Source organism: Salmo salar, chromosome 16, assembly GCF_965601325.2.
Source record: "Salmo salar chromosome 16, fSalSal1, whole genome shotgun sequence".
Classification (NCBI taxonomy): Eukaryota; Metazoa; Chordata; class Actinopteri; order Salmoniformes; family Salmonidae; genus Salmo; species Salmo salar.
The window spans coordinates 20,555,551-20,575,295 of NC_138306.1; the positions used below are offsets into that span (position 1 = coordinate 20,555,551).

A 19,745-nucleotide genomic window follows, 5' to 3' on the forward strand; every position below is an offset into this window, starting at 1 on the left:
TACCACCACAGTTTCTACTAGAGACACAGACAGACTTTCTCTAGCTGAAAGAGGCTACAACAGCATGAGAGACTACCTCTTCAAGTGTTTGTGCTTCATGCTTTGAGCCGATCAGCAAAACACAAGGAATAACCCTAAAACAAGTCGAGCGGTAATTGAACAAGTTGGAGCGCGATCCATATGAAGGCGAAACAGGATCAAGAGAGTAGGGTTGCTTGCGAGAGAAGTCCTACTGTGCGAAGGCAGCTTGCATTGTTCTGGGCTTTTGACAGTCTGACTTCAATCTTAGTTGTGAGACGTCATGTGGGGGAGAGCTAAGCTGTAATTTGTGCTGGGGCTGCGGTATCTAAAAACAGAGTGGGTAAAGCTCTGTCTGTCTCCCCTGAGAACACTCAGCCTGTCCATAGATGGACTTTTCAGTTACACACAGACAGTACAGTAAGAATAGAGACTCAGGAAGCCCCCCAGGCATAACTTACGGTGATGATGCAGGGCAATTCCACAGTAACGGAATTACGCTACTCTATACACAATGACTACTTAAAACTGTGGAGATACAGACTTTGGTAATGGAATTACGGTAAAATCTCCCTCAGCTTTTTATGTGACCATGTTTTCCAAAAACTCTTAAATATCTGCTCCGAATTAAGATTCAAAGATGCATATTGCAGAAAGAATGAGGTGTCAGCTGTGATATGGCACCTTGAGTTTGAAAAAAATCTATTTTGGTTATTGAACTACAGTAAGTGAAGTGGATTTACACCCGGTAACGGAATGAAGGTAACAGAATTACATCATGGGTCCCTGATCTGTACTACACAGAAATGTATGCATTTCTGTGTAGTATAGATCAGGGAACCATGATATAATTCTGTATATGAATGTCATTCTCATTATGTTTCACAAGTTTGGACATTACAGCGCAGCACAGCAAAGCACAATAGAGTACAGTGCAGTACAATACAAAACAGCAGAGTAGGGTAGAGTTCAGTACAATATACTGTACTCTACTGTACTAGGGACGTAACGATTCACCGATACGCATTGGTCCCCGATTCAAATGTTTAAGATAGGACTGCATCGGTCCAAGGACCCCAAACCGATCCAAAAGAAGCATGCATTGGTCAGAAAATCGATTCAAACGTTACGAATTGCAGATCCATTTATATTTTCCTCAAATTAACTTCTATCTACCTTCCCGAAAATACCTAATATTTTGTGACAACTGATGCGTTCTCTCCTTCAGTGTTGAACTAAGCATGTAACCGTATTGACAGTAATTGATCTACAAGTAATTTTGCATGCCGAACAACCCTAGGTAATATCAGTAGCTTAGTCAAACCGCGCACTGTGTAAAGCTTTGTACACTGACCAACACGAGATAGGTGGCCTGTTCCTGATCTTCTGGCTTGCGCGATATTTGGTTGTCAACCAACTAATAAAGCCTATGTAATTTGCTAGGTTACTGTCATCTATAAGCTGTTGGAAATCGTGTTTTACTGGAATAAAAGTAAGCTACCCGAGACACAACTCATCTGGCTATGAGCTACTTGCTGAACGGGTACAGTACTTGCTCAGGTTCACCATCAGCAATAGTTTTGGTAGTTTTCCTTTAAACAATCAGTGTATATGGTCATTTTTAGATATACAGGGTAAAGTTTCACATTACTAGCTCAAACACAATCTGTAAAATGACAAGCTAACTAGTGGGTGATGGTAATTTCAGAACCAAAGTGGGAGACAAATAACATAGGCCACATTGCCCCCGATAGTGGGTTGGTAGATGCTTAGTCATTTCAGACTAGGTGCCTACATACATAGTACATACACCACAAACATACTTAATTTCCCCCCCCCCCCCCCCCCCACACACACACACACACACACACACACACACACACACACACACACCACACACACACACACAGAGAGAGAGGCCCAGCTCAGAGGACCAACTCATGAGCTCCATCAACAGCAGATTTTAATTTAAAATGGAAAACAAAATGTGTTTATGCAACCGTATTGCATCAAATCGCATCGCTTCGTTGTCTAGTCAATCCGAATCACACCTAATCGTTTAGAAATAAAACGTAGCGTTTCTGCATCGTATCGGAGCCCATGTATCTAGATACGTATCGAATCGTCTTGAAAGGGAAAGATGCACATCCCTATACTGTACTATACTTTTCTTTACTGTATTGCACTGTACTTTACTCAGTACTGTACTTTGTTGTACTGTGCTCTACTCACTGTACTATCCAAACTTGTACAACACAAGTCTTTGATAGGTTCAGATTTGGTCCAGTCCAGTCCCTCTGTGAACGTTAACGCCAAGGCCAGGGTGGACTGAGCAAATTCCAACTACTTTTCAACATCCATGGATGTCCGGTGTTGGTCTGTGGTCAGTGGGTGAGGATGCTGGTTTCATTAAATGGAAAGTGGAGGCTCATTGGTAGCTGTCAGTAAGAGCTGGGAGAGGTGACATTAACTGGAGAGTGAGAGAGGGGCGGAGAGAGAGGGGTTGTCCAGACTCAAGACTGTTTTTAACACTCTTGGTTTGACCAGCAGACAACAGAAATACAAAGAAAACAGTTATGAGCTGAACATAACAGTATGCCAGTGGAAGGGAGGACAGTAGCAGGTGACTTAACTGTGGTTTGTGACTATGATTTCCCATTGTAGCCAATTTAGTTGCAGTAATTCCGTTACTGATGTTTTGGTAATTCCGTTACCAATTAAGAGTTTCAAATCACTTAATAATTCATAAATAAAATGTATCAGTAAAATCACTATAACTAATTGGAAGGTCTACCATTACTTGTTACTTCTGTGAACTTTCATCATCCTCCCTCATGAGGGAGAGAAATTAGAAAATATCTTAAAGATATGTGGGTTTTTGGTAACAGAATTAAGGCACAAAGCCATTATTTCCTAAACTTACAGAAGCTAAGCTTTTAATACTTTCTGGTAGATGTTTTCTAAGACCCCTTTTCCATCTGTTTATCCAGAAATCAAAGCCTTTACTTATGCCAAATTATTAAGATGGAAATGTATCCATGCCTTCATTTACCAATTTGATATGCTCCTATGAACTTCACATGTTGGTGCTCATGGGTCCTTTTGATGGAAATGCCCTGCAGTCTTAGCTGTCAATGTCTGCTCTGCGCTGACTGGACCACCCATTATTCAATAAGCTGAAGGCAACTTAACATGATCAGGCATAAGGTGGGAAAACACAGTTATTGATTTCCCACAGTCTCGTGGTGACCATTAAAATCTGAATCTGTCAAAAAACATTCCATAAAACATCTCGAACACAATGTTCCTTATCTTTAATTCCTAGGATGTTGGGGCTTGCCAGACAGTGACGCTAAAGTGAGTGACTCGTCTCATCAATCAGTGAAGTCTACTGAATCGTATCAGTGAGTTCATTAGGCTCCCTAATTTGCATAGGCTACTGGTAGATGTAGGCTTTTAGGCGATTATCTGCAGATGAATAATGAAAACATCCGATGAAGATGGTGAATCATCACTGCAGCAATAGGTAGTGGAGAGCCTCATTCTGGTCCAAATACACTATATATACAAAAGTATGTGGACACCCCTTCAAATTAGTGGATTCGGCTATTTCAGCCACACCAGTTGCTGACCGGTGAATAAAATCGAGCACACAGCTATGCAATCTCCATAGACAAACATTGGCAGTAGAATGGCCCGTATGTCCAGGAGCAACTACGGCTCAGCTGCGAAGTGGTAGGCCACACAATCTCACAGAATTGGACCGCAGAGTGCTGAAGCTTGTGGTGTGTAAAAATCGTCTGTCCTCGGTTGCAACACTCACTACCAAGTTCCAAACTGCTTCTGGAAGCAACGTCAGCACAATAACTGTTAGTCGGAAGCTTCATGAATGGGGTTTCCATGACACTGTTCCTGTTCGATGTCTGTTCCATATTAAATGTTCAACTCCCCGTACCTGCTTCTCTTCTCCAGCGTCGGTCCTTACAAACTGTAGAGTTTGGTGGAGGAGGAATAATAGTCTGAGGATGTTTTCATGGTTTGAGCTCGGCCTTTAGTTCCAGTGAAGGCAAATCTTAACGCAACAGCATTCAATTACATTTTACACAATTCTGTGCTTCCAACTTTGTGGCAACAGTTTGGGGAAGGCCCTTTCCTGTTTCAGCATGACAATGCCCCCGTGCACAAAGCGAGGTCTATACAGAAATGGTTTGTCGAAATCTGTGTGGAAGAACTTGACTGGCCTGCACAGAGCCCTGACCCCAACCCCATTGAACACCTTTGAGATGAATTGGAACGCCGACTTCCGAGCCAGGCCTAATAATTACGTGGACACCTGCTTGTCGGACATCTCATTCCAATATCAGTGCCCAAACTCACTAATGCTCGTGGCTGAATGGAAGCAAGTCCTCGCAGCAATGTTTCAACATCTAGTAGAAAGCCTTCCCAGAAGAGTGGAGGCTGTTATAGCAGCAAAGGGGGGGACCAACTCCATATTAATGCCCATGATATTGGAATGAGATGTTCGACAAGCAGGTGTCCACATAATTAAATACACTACATGACCAAAAGTACGTTATTTTACACCAAGTTCCCTATGGTGGACAGAACGTGTTACTATATTACACAGACTAACGTTATCACCACACAAGAATTACAGGAAATACACATCCTTTTTACCTCAGATTCTTGATGTTAGTATTAAAGTGTATATTCATCACGATCTCATGAAATCATTTGCTTAAAACAGATCAATATCTTTGGTTTAGTACCAGTGTTTGTCAAACTTAGAAACAATCTTTACAAGCCGGAATGTTGAATAAAACTACATTTGAACTTACTCTACCGGTTGTCTGAGTGGCATACTACCGTGCTCCACACTCTCATGCTTCGAGTGCATTCTCTGAGGAAGTTCCCTTAAGTAGGTTCTTGTGAGGATGAGTGTGGAGAACGCATAAAACATGACATTTGAGAAGCACTCGCACTCCCGTTACTGTATTACTTCACACTGCACTTTTCATTCAGTGAACCTTCTTCCAGCTAGGACAATGGCAATGGAGACAAAACAAGATATACACAAAGCAAATATTTTTCTTCATAACTATCATCGAGCTATATGTGAATCATAGTAATCTAGCTAACCAGATAGTTTAACAGGAAAAAATGACCTAAAACAAATGTTATGCAAGGTAGATGCAAATTCTTCGTGGGTAGCTAGCTAGCTAACAATTCTTATCTGGCTAGATAACAGTAGTAGCTAGTCATTTAGCCCTATTGACTTACTATGGGCTTGCGATCTACACACACTACAGTGGGTATTGTAGCCAGGTAGAGTGTTGGGCCAGTAACCGAAAGGTTGCTAGATTGAATCCCTGAGCTGACAAGATAAAAATATGTCATTCTGCCCCTGAACAAGGCAATTAACCCAGTGTTCCTAGCCCGTCATTGTAAATAAGAATATGTTCTTAACTGACTTGCCTAATTAAATAAAGGTTAAATAGAAAATAAAAAGATGAACAAAAGCCTTAGATCTATTTAAAACAGTCCTACCATAAGATATCCTAACTCTAGGCTGAACCTCAAACTGTCCAAATGAGATAGAGGACCATCTTAGTGCTCATCACTGGACTGAGAAGAGTGAGACAAGCAGGCCAATGAAATGTCATTGCTGATCATTATCACCATCAGTGCTTGCTGAAACTTCTGTAATAAAATGTCATTGATTTAGATACAGGTAACTGTCAAAATACTGGAAACACTTGAGTAAATGAGGGATAAAAAGTATATTGGAAGCAGGTGCTTCCACACAGGTGTTTCCTGACTGAATTAAGATCCCATTATGGAGGGCCCTGATTTCCGTGATGCGGACAGAATCTGGTAATAAAAAAAATGAAATCAACAGTAAAACGTGGAATATTGCAGAATTTCCCATAATTTTTCTGATTATTGTAGTAACCTAAATTATTTAATAATTGTAAAATTACAGACGAGTAGGCCTAGAGAAATAATTCAATTTTCAATTGGGGTGGGTCGTGGGTGGAAGCCTTACGTCACCTCACAACTTGGCTGTCACTTTGAGAAACATGTCGAAGAGGCGCCAATTCGTCAAAAAACGAAAACATTCGACCCTAACCCCCAAATTCAGTGCAGAGCAATACCCAAATGATTATGAGTCAGGCAATAAGCTGTTTTGCAAATTCTGTCAACATACTATTGATTGGACACGTAAAATTACGTGTGACAACCACTTAAAATCTAAAGCCCATGTGAAGAACAGGGAAAAGCACCGTGTTAGCCAGAGCGTACATCTTCAAACCACAATTACTATTGCAAGCGCATCAGCAGATTCAATACGATCATTTATTCAGGAGTTTGTGGCTGTGTGCGCCGAGTCTGACATCCCTTAGAAAAGCTAAGAAACCTATGGCCGTTTCTATTGTAGGGAGGCGCGTTACCCGAAAATGAGAGGAGCCTCCGTCAAACTCACCTGCCCCGTGTGTTCTACCAACATATGACTGCCGTTCTACAGAAGACCCGTGGGAAGAAGTTTGCGGTGGTTGTTGACGAGACAACAGATGCAAGGGATTGCAGCGTTCTAAACATCATCATTGGTGAGTTAACAGCCTATTAATATACCGTTGCAATAGCCTACATTTACATTCTGCAATGTGAATTGTCCAGATGCAAATTGTGATATTCTAAACGACAAGTTATCGTGGTGAAATATAGCGATGCATAATGTCAGCAGCTGTCTGCCTCCATCTAGCTAACTATCACAGTATCTATATTGTGTTTACACTTGATTTAAATAACACTTATTTTGTCACTATTATTTTAGTTTAAAACAATTAAAGTTGTTCCTTATTTTCATTGCACGTGTTAAACCAGTACTTTCTGGTGGATGTCATTTTCATGGACAGGCGCAACTACTCAACGTTTTCCCAAGCTGTACTAGCCTCCCTCCACAGCAACCATCTGAACCTGAATGATGCCTGGGCAGTGGTCACAGATAATGCCTCCTACAGCCTGAAGACATACAAGGAGGTTCTGAAAGGAGTGATGCCCAACAGTGTCCATATAACCTGTCTCTGCCATGTCATCAATCGAGACCTGACAGCACTACAAATATTTATCTGAAGTTGCATCACTTGTGACATGGATGAGATCTGTCTTCTTCGAGGAGCCTGCCAGAAAGAGAAGATAGGTGAGATTCTTCATTATGAAGGAGTTTGTGCAGGCCAAGGCTCCTCCTGAAGCAGTGAGAATAGCTGGTTTGAAGCAGTGAAGTACCTTGCAGAGCATGTTCATCTGTACAGAGTTTTTGTTGGAAGAAAAGTCATCAACCCGGGCAGTCAAACATCCTCAGCCAGCTGGAAACACAAGGATAAGGTTGCTGCATTGTCGCCTAGATTCTTGCATTACTTTTTTTCATTTATAATGAAACACTCAGTAGAACTCTGAATTGAAGCGCTTGCCTTGATTTAAAAAGTGCAGTGTTGCATCATTACAAATTTACTGTTACATCTTATTAAATTGTTGATGTTTTATTCATTCACATTATTAGACACTTTCTGATAATAAAATGAGTAAATCATATCACAGAATTCAGAAAAATGTAAATGGAAAAAATGGAATTTGGAAAAAATAAGCGGATTTCATAGGGCCCTAATTATGCTTAGGGCCATGTATAAAAATCCTGGGCAGGCCATTACTTTGGCTACCATGGCTATGCCCTGATAGATTGACAATGCCCCCATCCACAGGCAGCGAGTAATCACTGAATGGTTTTTTTGAGCATGAAAATGATGTAAACCATATGCCATGGCTGTCTCAGTCACCAGATCTCAACCCAATTGAACGCTTTTGGGAGAATCTGGAGCGGTGCCTCAGACAGCTTTTCCACCACCATCAACAAAACACCAAATTATGGTGACCGCTTGGTAAATATTGTGGAAGAATGGTGTCACATCCCTCCAATAGAGTTACAGACAGTTGTAGAATCAATGCCAAGGTGCATTGAAGCTGTTCTGGCTCGTGGTGACCCAACACCCTATTAAGACAAGTTGGTGTTTCCTTTATTTCGGCAGTTGCATATTAGGCCTATATCTGAATCCTACTTTTCAAACACTTCTCCATGAGTAGCTATCCAGGAGCCCCTTTCCTTTCTTCCAATGCCATCTTAAAACATAATGGTCAAGTTACCAGGTTGTTAACCAGAGTTAATCTTGGAAACATAAAACTACATTCTGTTATGAGATATTTTGAAGAATGCCTAATCAGACTTCTTACAGGTGACGTGCAAAGGGAAGTGAACTTTTACAGATTCAAAAATTGCTTCCCATCCTTAAGTTTTGTTTTTGCATCTTTAACATTCTGTTTTGTACATCAGCTTCAAACAGCCGAAAATACAATATTTTTGGTAATTGAAAAGATATTTCACAGCGGTTTAGATGGCATAATGATTCTCTCCCAAGCTCGGTTCCCCCGGATGCACGTTTTGGTTTTTGCCCTAGCACTACACAGTTGATTTAAATAATCAAAGCTTGATGATGAGTTGGGGGGCCCAGGACCGAGTTTGGGAAACCCTGCTCTAAACTATACATTGCTTGTTTTGTCACATAAAATGAAATTAGGCAAACTATTAGAATTTTAGCAACCAGGAAATGGTGGAGCGATTTCTGCATATTGCACCTTTTAACTTTCATATCAATGAGATCATTTTCAAAAAACAAAAAGGTTAAATTACTCAAAACACAGTTTAAAATTACACTGCCATATTTCCATGTTACGACGACCAACTGTTGAAATTAGCTAGATAGCGTCATCGAACACTTGTGTGTAATTCGCTCAGGATAAGAGCGTGTACTAAATTATTAAAATGTCAAATGTAGGCGAAGAACGACACCAGAAATGTTGTAACTGAAAAACACTGTCGGCTGCAACTGTTAAAACTGGTTAAACCAGAGTATAGAAAGTGTTTGTTTTGCATTTGTGAAATTATTTTGAAGCGATATGAAAGTCACTTTGTTTCTACAATACGATTCATAATTAGATGGAGTATTTGGTAGTTTTGGGTGCCAGAGCCAGTTTCCCTCTGAACATGACCTATAAGGCCAGCCTACACTCCTTAACAGTACATTGTTGGGCTAACTGGACACTAAACATTGATACAAATGTATACCACACAAATTAAACATTGCCATTCAATGTATTATCTGGGTGAATATTATAGCTACAGTTAACTGGCAATTATGCAAAAATTTGACTGCTGTACTTACACATGCAGCAGCATACTGTTGTCTTTCTGTAACAAACTGATACTGGAGTTGGATGATGCTGTTTCACTCAAAGACTCAGTGAAGCAGATATCTCCTTCAGAACTCTCTTTAAATATAGAAGCTTTGAATGACCCTATCCCTCCATTTTTCCAGCTGTATACCCTGTACACGCACCACTACCAATTTGGAAGGAGAACTCCCTAATTCGACTATAGTATCCACCCTTTTGGAGCTGTTGTAGATCTGAAAGAAATGGATAGGTGTTAGCAGCAATATGGCAAAACCCAGGCAAGGTGAAATACAGTAATTACATTGTTTAAACCTTTCCATGCCTCTCAGATCTAATGGCGAGCCTTGGGAGCTATGGGTCGATGTGGGATTCAGCAGCACTACACTACTGAGAAGTAGGAGTTTAGCACAGTGATGAGCATTACCACACTGTGTGTGTATTCATTATTGTTTTAATGTGATCATAAAGTAGTTGGGTGGCAGCTATAACTGGTGGTAAGTCTGCGTATCAGCAGCTGTAAACGAGACCAACTTGTCTTTCTCTCTGTGTTATCAGACTGGAGAGTGCCAAGGATTGATCAGTATTGGCCTATACAAAGCAGGTAGGTAGATCTTGTAAAATGATACAGGAAAACTGACAAAGTGATCCAGGATTAACCTATCTGCTGTTGAAGAGCATGAATTGGCAGTTTGAAACGGTTTCTCCTGATAAAGATGAAGACAAGCAGCGACAAAGTGCACTCAAGAACCTAAACATCCACCCAGTGCGTGTCAACACCCATCCACAGAGCTCTAGACTAACTTTTTCCACTGGTGACACTGGTGCTACCAACTTCTTCAGTTGATGGCATGAGCACATGATTTGGTCACACCAATTTTTCTACCACTGCGCGGTCATAATGACCTGAACTGTGTCCATAATGTGTTTGCATTCCATACAGAACCAGGCTAATAATGACTAGCAATCTTTAAAATTAGCATTCCCTTGCAGGGCTTGACATTCAGGTAAATTTGCCAGTGGCACACCTGGCCAGTACCAACTTCAAATTACTGGCCCGAATGAAAATAATACTGGCCCAGGAAAGCAGATGATGCGCACATTTAAATGTTATCTTTACATTTCTGATTGAGCAAGTAGCCTATACCCTCCATACACAAATAATGACATTTTGACTTGACACTATCATATTTACATTGATTGTTCGGCGGGGAAAAAAAATAAAATCTTTGCGCAATCTCAAAAAGGGTGTTAACGTTAGCGATTTTCAACAGTCACTCTACAGTTGTAGGGCGGGTCAATGACGAGCAAGGATTTTAAAATGGGAAGAAAAATTTGTAAAATATGATAACTAAAGTTATTTCTACCTTCATTAGTGTGGTGTGTATATAAACTCAGCAAAAAAAGAAACATCCTCTCACTGTCAACTGCATTTATTTTCAGCAAACTTAACATGTGTAAATATTTGTATGAACATAAGATTCAACAACTGAACAAGTTAGACATGTGACTAACAGAAATGGAATACTGTGTCCCTGAACAAAGGGGGGGGGGGGGGGGGTCGTCAAAATCAAAAGTAACAGTCAGTATCTGGTGTGACCACCAGCTGCATTAACTTCATTGGGGTAGGGGGCAGTATTTTGATGTCCGGATGAAGAAGGTGCCCAGAGTAAACTGCCTGCTACTCAGTCCCAGAAGCTAAGATATGCATATTATTAGTAGATTTGGATAGAAAACACTCTGAAGTTTCTAAAACTGTTTGAATGATGTCTGTGAGTATAACAGAACTCATATGGCAGGCAAAAACCTGAGAAAAAATCCAATCAGGAAGTGAGGAAATCTGAGGTTTGTAGTTTTTCAAGTGATTCCCTATCCAGTATACAGTGTCAATGGGGTCATTTTGCACTTCCTAAGGCTTCCACTAGATGTCAAGTCTTTAGAACGTTGTTTCATGCTTCTACTGTGAATGGGGAGAGAATAAGAGCATATGGAGTCAGATAACTGAGAAAATGACATGAGCTCAGTGGCGCGCACACCCGTGAGAGTTAGCTGTGTTCCTTTTCTTTTTTGAAGACAAAGGAATCGTCCGGTTGGAATATTATGGAAGATTTATGATAAAAACAGCCTAAAGATTGATTCTATACATCGTTTGACATGTTTCTACGAACTGTAATAACTTTTTTGACTATTCGTCTGAACTAACTACGCGAGCACAGTGGATTTGGATTACTCAACTGAATGCGCGAACAAAAAGGAGGTATTTGGACATGAAGGATGGACTTTATCGAAACAAATTAACATTTATTGTGGAACTGGGATTCCTGGGAGTGCATTCCGATGAAGATCAAAGATAAGTGAATATTTATAATGCTATTTCTGAGTTTTGTTGACTCCACAAAATGGCCGGTTTGGTTTTGTGACTGAGCGCCGTACTCAGATTATTTCAAAGTGTGCTTTCGCTGTAAAGCTTTTCTGCAATCTGACACAGCGGTTGCATTAAGGAGAAGTGTATCTATAATTCTTTGAACAAGAGTTGAATATTTTTTCAACGTTTATGATGAGTATTTCTGTAAATTGATGTGCTCATTCACCGGAAGTTTTGGGAGGCAAAACATTTATGAACATTACACACCAATGTAAAATAGGGTTTTTGGATATAAATATCAACTTTATCGAGCAAAACATACATGTATTGTGTAACATGAAGTCCTATGAGTGCCATCTGATGAAGATCATCAAAGGTTAGTGATTCATTTTAGCTGCATTTCTGGTTTTTGTGACGCTGTCCTAACATAATCTAATGTTATGCTTTCGCCGTAAAGCCTTTTGGAAATCGGACAATGTGGTTGGATTAACGAGAAGTGTATCTTTAAAATGGGATATAATAGTTGTATGTTTGAGAAATTTTAATTGAGATTTTTGTTGTTTTGAATTTGGCGCCCTGCTATTTCACTGGCTGTTGAATAGTGTGTCCCACGGGCGTCCCACATACCCCAGAGAGGTTAAGTACTACAGTGCATCTCCTCCTCGTGGACTGCACCAGGTTTGCCAGTTCTTGCTGTGAGATGTTACCCCACTCTTCCACCAAGGCACCTGCAAGTTCCCGGACATTTCTGGGGGGAAATGGCCCTAGCCCTCACCCTCTGATCCAACAGGTCCCAGACGTGCTCAATGGGATTGAGATCCGGGCTCTTCGCTGGCCATGGCAGAACACTGACATTCCGGTCTTGCAGGAAATCACGCACAGAACGAGTAGTATGGCTGGAGATGATTGTGGACTACAGGAAAAGGAGGACCGAGCACGCCACATTCTCATCTACGGGGCTGTAGTGGTGCAGGTTGAGAGCTTCAAGTTCCTTGGTGTCCACATCACCAACAAACTAGAATGGTGCAAACACAAGACAGTCGTGAAGAGGGCACGACAAAGCTTATTCCCCCTCAGGAAACTAAAAAGATTTGGCATGGGTCCTGAGATCCTCAAATGGTTCTACAGTTGCAACATCGAGAGCATCCTGACTGGTTGCATCACTGCCTGGTATGGCAATTGCTCGGCCTCCGACCGCAAGGCACTTCAGAGGGTAGTGCGTATGGCCCAGTACATCACTGGGGCTAAGCTGCCTGCCATCCAGGACCTCTACACCAGGCGGTGTCAGAGGAAGGCCCTAAAAATGGTCAAAGACCCCAGCCACCCCAGTCATAGACTGTTCTCTCTGCTACCGCATGGCAAGCGGTACCGGAGAGCCAAGTCTAGGACACAAAGGCTTCTCAACAGTTTTTACCCCCAAGCCATAAGACTCCTGAACAGGTAATCAAATGGCTTCCTGGACCGTTTGCACTGTGTGCCCCCCCAACCCCTCTTTTACGCTGCTGCTACTCTCTGTTTATCATATATGCATAGTCACTTTAACTATACATTCATGTACATACTACCTCAATTGGACCGGCCAACCGGTGCTCCCGCACATTGGCTAACCGGGCTATCTGAATTGTGTCCCACCCGCCAACCCCTATTTTACGCTACTGCTACTCTCTGTTCATCATATATGCAGTCACTTTAACCATATCTACATGCACATACTACCTCAATCAGCCCAACTAACCGGTGTCTGTATGTAGCCTCGCTACTGTATATAGCCTCGCTACTGTTATTTTTCACTGTCTTTTTACTGTTGTTTTTATTTCTTTACTTACCTATTGTTCACCTAATACCTTTTTTTGCACTATTGGTTAGAGACTAAGTAAGCATTTCACTGTAAGGCACACGTGACAAATAAACTTTGATTTGGTGGCATTGTCACGCTGGAGGGTCATGTCAGGATGAGCCTGCAGGAAGGGTACCACATGAGTGAGGAGGATATCTTCCCTGTAACTCACAGCGTTGAGATTGCCTGCAATGACAACAAGCTCAATCCGATGATGCTGTGACACACCGCCCCCAGACCATGACGGACCCGCCACATCGATCCCGCTCCAGAGTACAGGCCTCGGTGTAACGTTCTGTCCTTCGATGATAAACGCGAATTCGACAGATTATTTCACCAATAATTCACTATCACAATTCCAGTGGGTCAGAAGTTTACATACACTAACTTGACTGCACCTATAAACAGAAAATGTCATGGCTTTAGAAGCTTCTGATAGGCTAATTGACATCATTTGAGTCAATTGGTGGTGCACCGTGGGGGTATTTCAAGGCCTACCTTCAAACTCAGTGCCTCTTTGTTTGACATCATGGGAAAATCAAAAGAGATCAGCCAAGACCTCAGGAAAAAATAAATTGTAGACCTCAACAAGTCTGGTTCATCCTTGGGAGCAATTTCCAAATGCCTGAAGGTACCCCGTTTATCTGTACAAACAATAGTACGCAAGCATAAACACCATGGGACCACGCAGCGGTCATACCGCTCAGGAAGGAGACGCATTCTGTCTCCTAGAGATGAACGTACTTTGGTGCGAAAACTGCAAATCAATCCCAGAACAACAGCAAAGGACCTTGTGAAAATGCTGGAGGAAACAGGTACAAATGTGTCTATATCCACAGTAAAATTAGTCCTATATCAACATTACCTGAAAGGCCCATCAGCAAGGAAGAAGCCACTGCTCCAAAACCGCCATAAAAAAGCCAGACTACGGTTTGCAACTGCACATGGGGACAAAGATCGTACTTTTTGGAGAAATGTCCTCTGGTCTGATGAAACAAAAATAGAACTGTTTGGCTATAATGACCATCGTTATGTTTGGAGGAACAAGGGGGAGGCTTGCAAGCCGAAAAACACCATCCCAACCGTGAAGCAGGGGGGTGGCAGCATCATGTTGTGGGGGTGCTTTGCTGCAGGAGGGACTGGTGCACTTCACAAAATAGATGGCATCAGGAGGCAGGAAAATTATGTGGATATATTGAAGCAACATCTCAAGACATCAGTCAGGAAGTTAAAGCTTGGTCACAAATGGGTCTTCCAAATGGACAATGACCACAAGCATACTTCCAAAGTTGCGGCAAAATGGCTTAAGGACAACAAAGTCAAGGTATTGGAGTGGCCATTACAAAGCCCTGACCTCAATCCTATTGGACATTTGAGGGCAGAAGTGAAAAAGTGTGTGCGAGCAAGGAGGCCTACAAACCTGACTCAGTTACACCAGCTCTGCCAGGAGGAATGGGCCAAAATTCACCCAACTTATTGTGGGAAGCTTGTGGAAGGGTACCCTAAACGTATGACCCAAGTTAAACAATTTAAAGGCAATGCTACCAAACACTCAATTAGTGTATGTAAACTACTGACCCACTGGGAATGTGATGAAAGAAAAAAGCTGAAATAAATAATTCTCTACTATTCTGACATTTCCCATTCTTAAAATAAAGTGGTGATACTAACTGACCTAAGACTGGGAACTTCCAAACTTCAAGGTGTGTGTGTGTGTGTGTATGTATGTATGTACACACAGTTTGAAAGAAAAGCAATTTTTTTGTCCATTTTAAATAAAATTGATTATAAATACAGTGTAGACATTGTTAATGACTATTGTAGCTGGAAACAGCTGATTTTTAATGGAATATCTACATAGACGTACAGAGGCCCATTATCAGCAACCATTACTCCTGTGTTCCAATAACATGTTGTGTTAGCTAATCCAAGTTTATCATTTTAAAAGGCTAATTGATCATTAGAAAACCCTTTTGCAATTATGTCAGCACAGCTGAAAACGGTTCGTTCTGATTAAATAAGCAATAAAACTGGCCTTTAGACTATTTGAGTATCTGGAGCATCAGTATCTGGAGCATTCAGTATCTGGAGCATCCGGTTTGGAGCGAGCAGTCGCACTACGCTTCGCTCCACAGGTAATATTACACTTCATTACATTACAACGGTTTGATTTGTTTGATCTGAGCAATTTTTCTTAGCTAGCTACATTGCCGTCTTTGTATCAAAGATAATCGTGTAGTTTAGAGTAATTATCGAGGTTAGCTATCTTCGTGTCTCCTAACGTAGTCATCACTGCTAGCTAGCTAGTCAACACTGCTAGCTAGCCAACCAGCTAACTTCTACCGACTAGCAGCACTGTAGAAACTATTACATTACAACGGAACGACTTGATTAGTGTAGTGTTAGTGTTAGTTAGCCAGCTACATAGTTATCTTTGCTGTCTTTGCATCTAAGATAATTGTGTAGTTAGAGTAATTATCGAGGCTAGCTAGCTAGCCAGCCGCGACGCGACGCCTGACTTAGTCAACACACCTAGTCATCATTAACCCACTGCCATCTAGCCAACCGTTACCGACTAGCAGCGCTGTAGATACTAATACTTTACAACGGAACGATTTGACTAGTGCAGTGTTAGCTAGCTAGCTACATAGTTGTCTTTGTCATAGCTTGATAATTGTGTAGTTTAGTAATTATCGAGGTTAACTAGCCAGCTATTTCCGTCCCCCGCGACGCCATTTTTCCTAACCCAGCCAACTATTACCGACGAGCAGCATTGTAGAAACTAAATACATTACAAAGGAACGTCTTGATTAGTGTTATGTTAGCTAGCTACAAAGTTGCTTTTGTATCATGACAAGGTGTAGTACTGAAACTATCGAGGTTACCTTGCCAGCTACACGTTCAAAGTCAACAACGCAGCCACTGCTAGCTAGCCTACTCCACCAGCCAGCAGTACTGTATCATTTGTCATTTTAGTCAATAAGATTTTTGCAACGTAAGCTTAACTTTCCGAACATTCGAGACGTGTAGTCCACTTGTCATTCCAATCTCCTTTGCATTAGCGTAGCCTCTTCTGTAGCTTGTCAACTATGTGTCTGTCTATCCCTGTTCTCTCCCCTCTGCACAGGCCATACAAACGCTCCACACCGCGTGGCCGCTGCCACTCTAACCTGGTGGTCCCAGCGCGCACGACCCACGTGGAGTTCCAGGTCTCCGGCAGCCTCTGGAACTGCCGGTCTGCGGCCAACAAGGCTGAGTTCATCTCAGCCTATGCTTCCCTCCAGTCCCTAGACTTCCTGGCGCTGACGGAAACATGGATTACCACAGATACCACTGCTACTCCTACTGCTCTCTCCTCGTCTGCCCACGTGTTCTCGCATACCCCTAGAGCATCGAGCCAGCGGGGTGGTGGCACTGGAATCCTCATCTCTCCCAAGTGGACATTCTCTCTTTCTCCCCTGACCCATCTGTCTATCTCCTCATTTGAATTCCATGCTGTCACAGTTACCAGCCCTTTCAAGCTTAACATCCTTATCATTTATCGCCCTCCAGGTTCCCTTGGAGAGTTCATCAATGAGCTTGACGCCTTGATAAGTTCCTTTCCTGAGGATGGCTCACCTCTCACAGTTCTGGGTGACTTTAACCTCCCCACGTCTACCTTTGACTCATTCCTCTCTGCCTCCTTCTTTCCACTCCTCTCCTCTTTTGACCTCACCCTCTCACCTTCCCCCCCTACTCACAAGGCAGGCAATACGCTTGACCTCATCTTTACTAGATGCTGTTCTTCCACTAATCTCATTGCAACTCCCCTCCAAGTCTCTGACCACTACCTTGTATCCTTTTCCCTCTCGCTCTCATCCAACACTTCTCACTCTGCCCCTACTCGAATGGTATTGCGCCGTCCCAACCTTCGCTCTCTCTCTCTCCCGCTACTCTCTCCTCTTCCATCCTATCATCTCTTCCCTCTGCTCAAACCTTCTCCAACCTATCTCCTGATTCTGCCTCCTCTCCTCCCTCTCTGCATCCTTTGATTTTCTCTGTCCCCTATCCTCCAGGCCGGCTCGGTCCTCCCCTCCTGCTCCGTGGCTCGACGACTCACTGCGAGCTCACAGAACAGGGCTCCAGGCAGCCGAGCGGAAATGAGGGAAACTCGCCTCCCTGCAGACCTGGCATCCTTTCACTCCCTCCTCTCTACATTTTCCTCTTCTGTCTCTGCGGCTAAAGCCACCTTCTACCACTCTAAATTCCAAGCATCTGCCTCTAACCCTAGGAAGCTCTTTGCTACCTTCTCCTCCCTCCTGAATCCTCCTCCCCCTCCCCCCCTCCTCCCTCTCTGCGGATGACTTCGTCAACCATTTTGAAAAGGTTAACGACATCCGATCCTCGTTTGCTAAGTCAAACGACACCGCTGGTCCTGCTCACACTGCCCTACCCTGTGCTTTGACCTCTTTCTCCCCTCTCTCTCCAGATGAAATCTTGCGTCTTGTGACGGCCGGCCGCCCAACAACCTGCCCACTTGACCCTATCCCCTCCTCTCTTCTCCAGACCATTTCCAGAGACCTTCTCCCCTACCTCACCTCGCTCATCAACTCATCCTTGACCGCTGGCTACGTCCCTTCCGTCTTCAAGAGAGCGAGAGTTGCACCCCTTCTGAAAAAACCTACATTCGATCCCTCCGATGTCAACAACTACAGACCAGTATCCCTTCTTTCTTTTCTCTCCAAAACTCTTGAACGTGCCGTCCTTGGCCAGCTCTCTTGCTATCTCTCTCAGAATGACCTTCTTGATCCTAATCAGTCAGGTTTCAAGACTGGGCATTCAACTGAGACTGCTCTTCTCTGTGTCACGGAGGCTCTCCGCACTGCTAAAGCTAACTCTCTCTCCTCTGCTCTCATCCTTCTAGACCTATCTGCTGCCTTTGATACTGTGAACCATCAGATCCTCCTCTCCACCCTCTCCGAGCTGGGCATCTCCGGCGCGGCCCACGCTTGGATTGCGTCCTACCTGACAGGTCGCTCCTACCAGGTGGCGTGGCGAATCTGTCTCCGCACCACGTGCTCTCACCACTGGTGTCCCCCAGGGCTCTGTTCTAGGCCCTCTCCTATTCTCGCTATACACCAAGTCTCTTGGCTCTGTCATATCCTCACATGGTCTCTCCTATCATTGCTATGCAGACGACACACAATTAATCTTCTCCTTTCCCCCTTCTGACAACCAGGTGGCGAATCGCATCTCTGCATGTCTGGCAGACATATCAGTGTGGATGACGGATCACCACCTCAAGCTGAACCTCGGCAAGACGGAGCTGCTCTTCCTCCCGGGGAAGGACTGCCCGTTCCATGATCTCGCCATTACGGTTGACAACTCCCTTGTGTCCTCCTCCCAGAGTGCTAAGAACCTTGGAGTGACCCTGGACAACACCCTGTCGTTCTCCACTAACATCAAGGCGGTGACCCGATCCTGTAGGTTCATGCTCTACAACATTCGCAGAGTACGACCCTGCCTCACACAGGAAGCGGCGCAGGTCCTAATCCAGGCACTTGTCATCTCCCGCCTGGATTTCTGCAACTCGCTGTTGGCTGGGCTCCCTGCCTGTGCCATTAAACCCCTACAACTCATCCAGAACGCCGCAGCCCGTCTGGTGTTCAACCTTCCCAAGTTCTCTCACGTCACCCCGCTCCTCCGCTCTCTCCACTGGCTTCCAGTTGAAGCTCGCATCCGCTACAAGACCATGGTGCTTGCCTACGGAGCTGTGAGGGGAACGGCACCTCCGTACCGTCAGGCTCTGATCAGGCCCTACACCCAAACAAGGGCACTGCGTTCATCCACCTCTGGCCTGCTCGCCTCCCTACCTCTGAGGAAGCACAGTTCCCGCTCAGCCCAGTCAAAACTGTTCGCTGCTCTGGCACCCCAATGGTGGAACAAGCTCCCTCACGACGCCAGGACAGCGGAGTCAATCACCACCTTCCGGAGACACCTGAAACCCCACCTCTTCAAGGAATACCTGGGATAGGATAAAGTTATCCTTCTAACCCCCCCCCCCCCCCCCCCCCCCTTAAAAGATTTAGATGCACTATTGTAAGTGGTTGTTCCACTGGATATTATAAGGTGAATGCACCAATTTGTAAGTCGCTCTGGATAAGAGCGTCTGCTAAATGACTTAAATGTAAATGTGGTATTTGTGGGTTCTTTTACAGGTTCAAAATGGCCAGAAACAAAGAACTTTCTGCTGAAACTCGTCAG

At 43.5% G+C, this 19,745-nt stretch overlaps 1 protein-coding gene across 3 annotated transcripts in view; it reads right to left on the bottom strand.

Moving 5' to 3' along the window:
- Positions 1 to 19,745, bottom strand: part of LOC106573344 (furin) — a 170,020-nt gene that overhangs the window by 138,592 nt on the left and 11,683 nt on the right. Inside the window, exon 1 of one of the 3 annotated variants that reach the window (XM_014148315.3) lies at positions 77 to 433. The exons of the other annotated variants lie outside the window; for them this stretch is intronic. The gene's annotated coding sequence lies outside the window, so the exon portion shown is untranslated. Of the gene's footprint in view, positions 1 to 76; positions 434 to 19,745 lie in introns of those variants that run through there. 3 annotated transcript variants of the gene reach the window in all.